The sequence below is a fragment of the Anolis sagrei genome, chromosome 4 (assembly GCF_037176765.1).
Source record: "Anolis sagrei isolate rAnoSag1 chromosome 4, rAnoSag1.mat, whole genome shotgun sequence".
In the NCBI taxonomy this organism is placed as follows: Eukaryota; Metazoa; Chordata; class Lepidosauria; order Squamata; family Dactyloidae; genus Anolis; species Anolis sagrei.
Genome location: NC_090024.1, coordinates 69869461 through 69879353, shown reverse-complemented (window position 1 = coordinate 69879353; position 9893 = coordinate 69869461).

Genomic DNA, 9893 nt, shown 5'->3' with positions numbered 1-9893 from the left:
TGTATCAAGCCTGTTCTTTTGTTTTGTTGAGTGCACATTTCTTACAAGATCATCCAAAGAGAACCTGTCAATGCTACTAAATAGAAAATGTTTTTTGTAGAAAGCTGAGTTATATTACTCCCCTTCAATAGGTCATGATCATCTGTCATCCTTGGCTACAAAACAAACAAAGAAGATGAGCAGGCAACTATTGGCAGGACAGTTGACAGATGTTTTGATATGCGAATACAATGAAGTGTGATGGTTATTCTCAGACTTCTGTTCTTGTAAACATGGAACTAGAGATACATCTTTTCAGTTTGACTTGAATGTTTTTACAGGCATTTTGCAGAACACAACTGGTTTGGATTTATGCTTGTGGTTCCTGAAAAAAAATCTTCCTCTTGGGACCACCTTTGTTGTTGTTCATTCGTTCAGTCATTTCCCACTCTTTGTGACCTCATGGACCAGCCCATGCCAGTGCTCCCTGTTGGCCATCACCACCCCCAGCTCCTTCAAGGTCAATCCAGTCACTTCAAAGATGCCATCCATCCAGTTTGCCCTTGGTCGACCCCTTCCATTTTCCTCAGCAGGGCCCATCTATGTATCCCCTCATTTCCTTGTTATTTTTTAAAAGCAGGATGTTCTGGGAAATGCCAGGTATATTCAAAGGAAGGCAGTGAGATACCTTTTTACAAATCAGCCGTAGTGATTTTATCTCCCTTTTTTACAGTAGAAAGAAGGTCCATTTTTGTTGGTTCCTGCTATGCTTAACTATGTGGCATTTTGGTACAGGAAAAAATGGCAGTGTTTAGCGGATTTGCAAAGAGGGATGAGAGAAGGTGTGATTGCAGAGAAGCCAGTAAATGACATCAGTTATCGGAATATGCTGAGAATTGGCTGAAGAGGAAAGGAAAAATGACAGTTTGTGAAGTTTGGACTGAGAAGTGGAAGATGTGGGTTGTGAGACTTGACAGTAAAAGAGGCAGTAACCTGATGTCTGAGAAAAGTCTTTCAAGTTTAAGAAGCAAGGAGAAGTAGACAGTAACCACTAGGGATTTTTTAATCCATGCTTTCAATGAACTTTTTTTTCAAAATATGTTTCCTCTATGAATATTTTTGTTCAATCACACCTGATTGGCCCACAGTTATCTAAGATGTTGGCAGTGCAGTAAAAGGAAAGTTTTCAGTTTTGGTGGCTGCAAATTACCTGATAGAACTGAGAATCTGATAACATCGCAAGTGTAACCCATAGTTTGGGAAGTCTTACAAGACATCATACAAACTTGTGTATGTGGGTGATGTTTCAGTTTCACATCTATTAGTAATTTGCATTGTATAGTACTAGGAAAAATGCAAAGCTCCTGAAAAGTGTAGAGCAGTGGTTCTCAACCTGTGGGTCCCCAGGTGTTTTGCCCTACAACTCCCAGAAATCCCAACCAGTTTACCAGCTGTTAGAGGAGTTCTGGGAGTTGAAGGCCAAAACATCTGGTTGAGAACCACTGGTGTAGAGAGAAATGAACACTTGGAGGTGGGGGGAGGTAATCTCTGTCCCTGGGAAATAAATCCAGGTGGAAAGGTATGTTGAAAGACTCTAGGCGTCTCTGCTACCAATATAAAGCCATCTTATCCTATTGCTATGGCATCATATTTGGAGACCTCCTAAATGCTCTCCCATGAAATCATTCATCTAATCTCCCTTTTCTTGAATACAGCTGCCTCCAGATACTATATATCTGAGTTCAAGCATTCAAGTCATCCTTGTAGCTGCAAATTGGCTGGGGTTCTTTGTTTAGCAACCAGCCAACCTTCTTCAACAGAAGCACTTCCCCCTCCCCCTGGGTTAAGGAGCAGATAAACACAACTTTTATCTTTTGTGGAAAACTTTATACAGTAGCATTTACAGAAGTCTAGCAGATGTTCTTGACTCTCTTCAGCCCTTCTTTCCAACACTTTACATTCCCAGTCAGTTCATACCCTCATAGTATTAGCTCTTCTCTCTGGTCTTTGGCAGACGTCCTTCAACTTTTCTGTATTTCCATCTCCAGCAGCTCAACACTCTGGCAACAGCAACTCACCAACAACAAGAGCTCCTCAACCAACACTACTAACAGACAATCTTGTGTTTCTTTATTACTCTTTCAGCTACCGCACCCTGGCTGTAAATTGCTCAGTGCTAGCCAGGTGGTTAAGTCCTTAATGCTTGCTGCTAGAATGGCCCTGATACTTATGATAGAACATTACAAAACTGGCAATCCTTATGTAGCATTTTCAGAGACATAAGTGTATGATGCTAAAATAATTAAATAGAGGTTCAATATAAAGTTAACAATTACTTATTTACAATATCCCTTTAATCTCCTGTATTCCTTTCATACTAGTGTGTAATAGGAATGTATTATGTGAGTGTGCAATAGGAATGTGAATGCTTGTATTGCCCTCCCCTCCTCATTAGTATTGGGTCAGATGTAAACTTGCATTTTTTTAAAGGTTCTGCTCGTTCTTTTGATTTCTATAGTGTAATTCTTAGATGAATCAATTTCATTAAAGTTTTGTTCAAATGATTCTTCTTTCATAATATGTGCAGACTACCCAAGAATTATTATCACAAAACAGGATACTAGGTACTATTAGTCCTTTGTGACCCCCCCCCCCCCCCGGCTGCCACCCAATTCAAAGAGTATTTTAAAAAAGTATTAAGGCTGTACTAATTTGGGGCTAAAAACTTTAACATGCTCTGCAAAAAATAAATACCACTAAACCTAATATTGAGAGTAAGAGTAAGACTGTGCTGCTAATGTAAAATTTAAACCATCTGTCAGGAGGATGTGAATAGCTGAGGACTAGACTAAACATTAAGCATTAACAATATCCTTAGAGATATATGACAAATGGGGAAAACATACTGCAGAGCGGAACTTCTGAATAAAAGTATTATATTCCATATTTAAAAGCTTGCCCTTCATTTTCACTTATATCATGCAGAAATCAAAAAAATCAATTCAATCCGATCCAAATGGTGTATAGTAGGAAGACCCTCTTTGTACAGCCAATACTGAAAATATGCAGCACCAAATTACATAAAGAAAAGAAAAACATCATATTTTATTTAGATTAATTGTAAGGAATAATTTAGGCCATTGATCTTTGTAGATAGCAAAGAATCTTTCAGTTATAACTAATGATCATAGCCTTTTAAAAAGTGTTCTGTGTTCCATTAGCCTATTTGTTGAACTAACCTGCTATATGTAGGGCTTCCTTTGTATATGCTGTATACGTTTCAGAAGCTTCAACCAGGGCCCAACAAAGCAGCACAATTGTTAACAAGGCTGGCAAATAAGGTTATTTTGTGTGAACGTTTTGTTATCTATGGTGGCTTCCAATCCCTTTATAAATTCTATTTTACAATTCTAGGTTGTTTAAAGCAAAAACACTAGACAAGTGATCCTTATATAGTAGCTCAGAGCCAACGATCTTCAGATGCATGAGTCTATGCATCCATAGGCAATAAGATTAGATGGGTGGCTCTTCAGCAATGACATCTTATACATTTCTCTCTCCTAAAACTTGCTCAGTGTTGTCTTTTCTGAAATAGGCAGTACCTATATGTTTCCCAGCCTTTTTAGCAAATTTTGGATCTGACACTATTGATTCCCGCCCTCGGAATTGTTTGAGTGGAAGGCTGTTGCAGAGCTTGTTGTTCCATGTATTTGGGTCTGGAAAGGCAGTTGGGATTTGCAGTTACAAAAGAGAGTCAGGCACATATTGGGGTTTAGTTGACAGGAGCTTGAAGTAAATGTTTCCTTTTAGAAGAACTGGAGTAACTTTACAGAATAGCAATGAATGGAGAGATATTTCTCCATGTTCCATGCAGTGATATTTTCCCATGATTGGGATGCTTAATAAGTGTGTGTGTGTGTGTGTGTATGTATCTGTGCATAGCTTATGGCAATATCATAAACTTCATAGGGATGTTTAGGCAATGAATATTCAGAGGTGGTTTTCCTAGTTCCTTTCTCTGAAATATAGCCTGCAGCACCAATATTCATTGGTGATTTCCTATCCAGTAACAGCCAGAGTTGAGCGTGATTAGCTCCAAAGAGCCGATGAGATCTGGTGTTTTCAGGGTATTTGCACACTGTTCCTTATTTTCCTTATTTTCAACATTTCCCTCCCCCCCCCCCCCCCCACACACACACACATCGGGATACTTTTTATCCATGGAAAATAATCTCCTTTGTTGAATGTGAAAGGGGGGGGGGGTGTCAGACTTTTCATTTCTTTTCTGATAACTGCATCCCAGTTTTCTTATGATAATATAATATAAAAAGTTGAGAGAGATGCATAGCTGTTTCTCTGTAGATGAAATATGCCAGGAAATGCAATCATGAATCTTCTGCATAATGTATAGTTTAGCCATGATTAGCTCTAGACTCTCAGATATTTCTGTCAAGGAAGTAACAATCAAGATTCTGTGAAACATGTGCCACCACTCAGGAAGAGCTATAAAAAGCTCAGTTATTAGGACACAAGATGATGATGAAAAAGGTGTTACTGGAGAGAAAGTAAGAGGGATAATGCCTCTGTCTTTGGCATCTTTTGCAAAAAGGATCCAATAGTCCAATAGCAGAGGATGGTAGAGTCCTCTTTGGGATAGAGAAAGATGGGATATAAATATAGTAAGTAAGTAAGTAAATAAATAAATAAAGTCAACAGAGATAAATAATCTGACCTGGTACTGTCAAGGCCAGACTCTTCATCATAGTCTTGCTCGTGAGTAGTCTTCCTGCCTCTCCTAATACAACTAGTGTTACTATTACTGCCAGCAGACTCTATCACAACAGGTACAATGCCAGTGTGGTGTAGTGCTTCAAGTTTAGGACTGAAACTTGGGAGTTATATTGGAGTACGTACCAAACCATGAAATTGACAGAGTGAGCTTGGACTAGTCCCTGTTACAGAGTTGATAAAATGGCGAGGAGGAGAATCAGATATGCTCACCGGAAGGCAGGCAGATTGCACATGTAACTGTAGATAAATGACCTCATTATGAACAAAAGACCATACTATGTTAGATGTATGATCTGAAAGAGCAGCTGCTAGTTGAGATTGGTGTCTTTCACTGAGATAATACACTACACCTTGCTCTAGAGCAGTGGTTCTCAACCTGTGGGTTTTGGCCTTCAACTCTCAGAAATCCTAACAGCTGGTAATGATGGATGTAATGATAGGGACCATATCCCAAACTTTAAAGTGCACCTAGCATAAATGAAGATAAGTTGTTTCCAGTTGAGACAGAAGCTGCATAATATTCCTCATAGGACACTTGAAATCATCTTGTAGGTTTATAGAGTGGCAGCCAACAGCAGTAGGACAGGAAGACATCCTTACATGAGTAGCAGAAGTGAAGGTAGGTGAAGATCCTTATGCTTGGGAATAACAGTGAGGTTGTGGAAGTCTTCACCTATCATTGCTGAGGAGATTTAAGCATTGTGTTACATTTGGTGGTGAGAGTGGTAGAAGACGACAGCTCTGGCAGTGAATCTCACCCAGAGACATAATGTAATAGTTGGAGAGTCTGTTTTGAGACAATCTTCCTTAGAATTTGCCAAGATCCTCAATAAAATAGCCTGTTCGTAATATTATAGGGTAGTATTATATTGCAGAATTTGCCTTTAAAGTGTTACATATTACCATATAATATGAAAAACTGTCAGTTCCTTCATGTTGTATTTTGTTCCTATTATAATACAGGAAAGGATATGATGGAACCAAGCTGAAGCACCTGCTTGTCTTCCTTGATTTCTTGTCAACCTTATAACTGAATGGTTACAGTTTTATAGTTTTAAAAATCATGATATGCAATATTTATTCTATCTATCTAAAGAGAGAATAAATGATTCCTGGAGGATCTCAACATTTAATAATATTCAATTGTGACTAAGAAAAATCTAAGCAAGAATTTAGGTAAGAGAGTCTTTTATTCTGGTGTCTTCCAAACATGGCACACAAATATAGCTCTCCCTGCCTTTTGATTGTTTTGAAGTAGATATACATTCTTATATAGAAGTAAAACTTCTGCTTCATTGGGAAGAGCTGATGATTGGTAGCTTATTGTGGAAGCCCCACCCATCATGGTGCCAAGAAGAACCTTATTTTATAGTAGCTGTAAAATGTTAAAAGAGTATATTGATTGTACTGAGACATTGCAAAAAAGTGATTTGTGTGCCAACATTAGGTACACAATGTGTTGTCGAAGGCTTTCATGGCTGGAGTCACTGGGTTGCTGTGAGTTTTCCGGGCTGTATGGCCATGTTCCAGGAGCATTCTCTCCTGATGTTTTGCCCACATCTATGGCAGGCATCCTCGGAGGTTATGAGGTCTGTTGGAAACTAGGCAAGTGAGGTTTATATATCTGTGGAATATATTTAGTACACACTTCACTGAACTGAACTGTAGGATGGAGCTATTCCAGACAGTTAGCTCCAACAGATCACTATTTTCTTCCAATCAAAGGACAGTACCAGACATTTTAAAGACTGGATTTTTTATTGCTGAAATTTCACACTGATTCCCTCTTGTCAATCATTTTCAATTTATACTATGGTATATTTCAAAATATACATAAATTCACCATTCACCGAATAATAATTTTAAACACATTATAGATAAACACCTAAACCCAATCATACAAGAGAACTATTCAATCAACAAGAAATCAAAATTTACTTATGTCCCATTGAGTCAATAGATCATGCTCTGGTTAGGACCAGTAAATGGCTCAGTGTCCCTAAATTTCCAAATGAAGTTCAACTTTTGCTAATTTAAATCTGCTACATCAAATAGTGAAGGAGACTGAAAATCTATGAAAGCTTACCAACTTCTTTTTCTGAATAAGTCTCAAAGGTACAAGATCTCGCTGCATACTGATCTAGATTAACTTGGCTATGTCTCTAAGGCCCCGTCTACTGTCATACAAGCCAGTTCAAAATGCATTATAATGGAATTTGCATTATAGACTCATATAATGCAAATTCATAGCATTAAAGAATCATAGAGTTGGAAGAGACCATATAGGCAATCTAGTCCAACCCCTTGCCATGTAGGGAAAGCACAATCAAAGTACCATTTACAGATGGTCATCCAGCCTCTGTTTAAAAGCCACCAAGAAAGAAGCTTCCAGCACACCCCGAATTATATGGCTGTATAGATAGACTCGTAGAATTATAGAGTTGGAAGAGACCACATGCCATGCAGGAAAAGTACAATCAAAGTATCCCTGACAGATGCCATCCAGCCTCTATTTTAAAGTTTCCAATGGAGCCTAAATTCTCCCAAGTGGGATTATTACAGGGTTTTGTATCTGCTGAATGAATAATTAAGGATATAGTCCACAATAGCCATAGACCCAGGCCCTAATCACCCCAAACATTGTGCTCCAGTTGGCTATTTGTGCCTATCTATTATTTTATGTTGGTTGCTCTTACAGGACAGACACTTTTCTTTAGAGTGTATCTGTACTATAGGTCTAATGCAGTTTTGCATTTCTTTAACTGCCATGGCTCAATGCTATGCAATCCTGAAGTTTTGCAATATCTTTAGCTTTGGTGCATCTCCAAATTACAAGCCCCAGGATTCCATAATATTGAGCCTTGACAGTTAAAGGTCTGTCAAACTGCATTGATTCTACAGTGTAGATGAACCCTTAGTTTAACATTCAGCTACAGTTAGTGCTTGTCCAATTTCAGTTGGCTATGGTTTAAAATTCCTCCATGCAGAACAAAGATATGAATTCTTACAACTAGCAGTAATTATGTAAAGGCATAGATAACACTCAAAAGATGGTCTAGAAGATAACTTAGAATAGATTCTATTAACCGTTTTTTAAAATGTTGGATTTTGACAAGGTTACACTTGTTACTATAAGGATTTATTTGTCAGTTAAACTGCTTCTTTAAGATCTATGAGGGCAACTGATCTCCTCCACTGTTCGGCCCAAGCTTCCTTATTTCTTGTAATAAGAAAGGAAATTGTTGTTCAAGATTGTTTCAGCTTATCAGGCAAACCTTCATGTATGCTGTCAATGTAACAGGATTTCTTTTGATCCTCTACACTCTGTATGTGTGTGTGTGTGTGGTGGGGAGAACTCTTTCTTTCCCCGCCTGATTGTGTGTATGTGTATGTGTTTGGGATACCTTGGGGGATTGTCAAGGTTCAATTTTCTACATGTAGACAACTTACATTTCCAGAGAAACTGTAGATCTGAGTTTAAGAATTTGTGCTTCAGTTAACAACGAATTCATTAACACCTTCATTTGCTGCACATCAAGGCATATAAGCAATGACTGAATAATTTTCTCTTGACCTTCAGTGATAAACATATTCAAGCAAATTACTACTTTCCCTCTAGCCAAATGTTAATTTCTGTGATTAAAGTACTGTGTACACCAATGTATCATTTCGCCACTACTGTTGATCATATGTGCAATTGTTAGATGAATAATTACCAGATCACTAATTGCACCATGGGGGCATATATTTTTCAGAGTGGGAAAAAATCATTTTCTTTTTTTTCTCTCCTACATATCATTGGCAGGTGGGGGTTTTGTATGTGTATGCCTAATGAGTCCATTAATTATTTATTAAATCTGAAAAATAACAGCATTAAGCACTTGCAAAAGCAATGCAAAACCCCCCAAACAAATAACCTTTCTGTTCCAACCATTTTGTGAACAAAAAACTCTATTTATGGCAGTGGTGTTTATTTTCCTGCCCTTGGCAAAATCCTTTTGCCTATACAATTGATATTTCTAAGAGCAGTTTCTCATATTATGAAGCCTACTTGAATGATGTAGAAAGAAAGTAGTTCTGTGAGGTCCATAGAGCAAATTACGCATGCAGAAAAACATCACTCGTGAAGGCGATAAGTGTAAAGTGTCATGGAAACCAACCACACAGCAGTACCTAGTTGTAATGGCATACAAGTATTCACCGCCAGCAGTTAAACACACAGAGTAGCCAAAATAAATTAAAGGGAAGACAGAAGAAAAGAAAGAACAACTCGAACAGTAAAGTTGCTAGATGCCCTCTACCGTAAGAAGAAAACCATTAAATTGAGATTTGCAGTGATTGCAAATAAGGCTTTTATTGTACAATAGAATGGTTTAATTCACATTATTTTAAGTGGTAGAAGGACCTAAACAGTGAAATTTCTATTTATCCTTATCACCAGGGGTGCTTTCACTAATTTTAGCAACCAGAAATCATAAAGGAAATGGACTGAGGAAGGAGAGATTGACAACAAAATTCAAGGTCAAATTAATATGATTAAATAATTTAATGAAGCTTTGTCTTGAATCCTAACCCAATGGGTTTCTATGTCTGTGCAGAAATTCAGACTTTCTTCTCTCTGGAATTGTGCTCCAACACTCAAATCACTAGACCCCATTATCTCAGGCTAGGGAAGCATGAAGCACCAACGGCTACTAAAACAACATTAAAAGATACCTATGTTAAGCGTGGTGTTGGGGTTGGTTTTTTTATCCAGTTTCTGAAAATATCTGCATATTTGAAAATTTGAAAGATTGCAAAGCTTTGGAAATGGAGCCATCTCCTTGAATATTTGAATATGCAGATAGGCATGCACCAAGCCAAAAAGAAAATATTGGCAGCTGCAATGTAGGGACCCTTTGCTTTCCTCCCACCCAGAAAGTTCAAGTTGTGGACAATCAGGGATTATCTTCTCCACTTTCTGTGCTACTGTTAATAAACAGTATGATTTTATTCTTTCCTATACAGAAATAATTGAGTTCATTGGGACTTGCTTCCAGACAAGAGGGCCAACAGGAAGTGATTTAAAAGAAACATAAGGAAGGTAGGGCTGCCATACTTGCTGGATTGTGGCCAATAGGTTT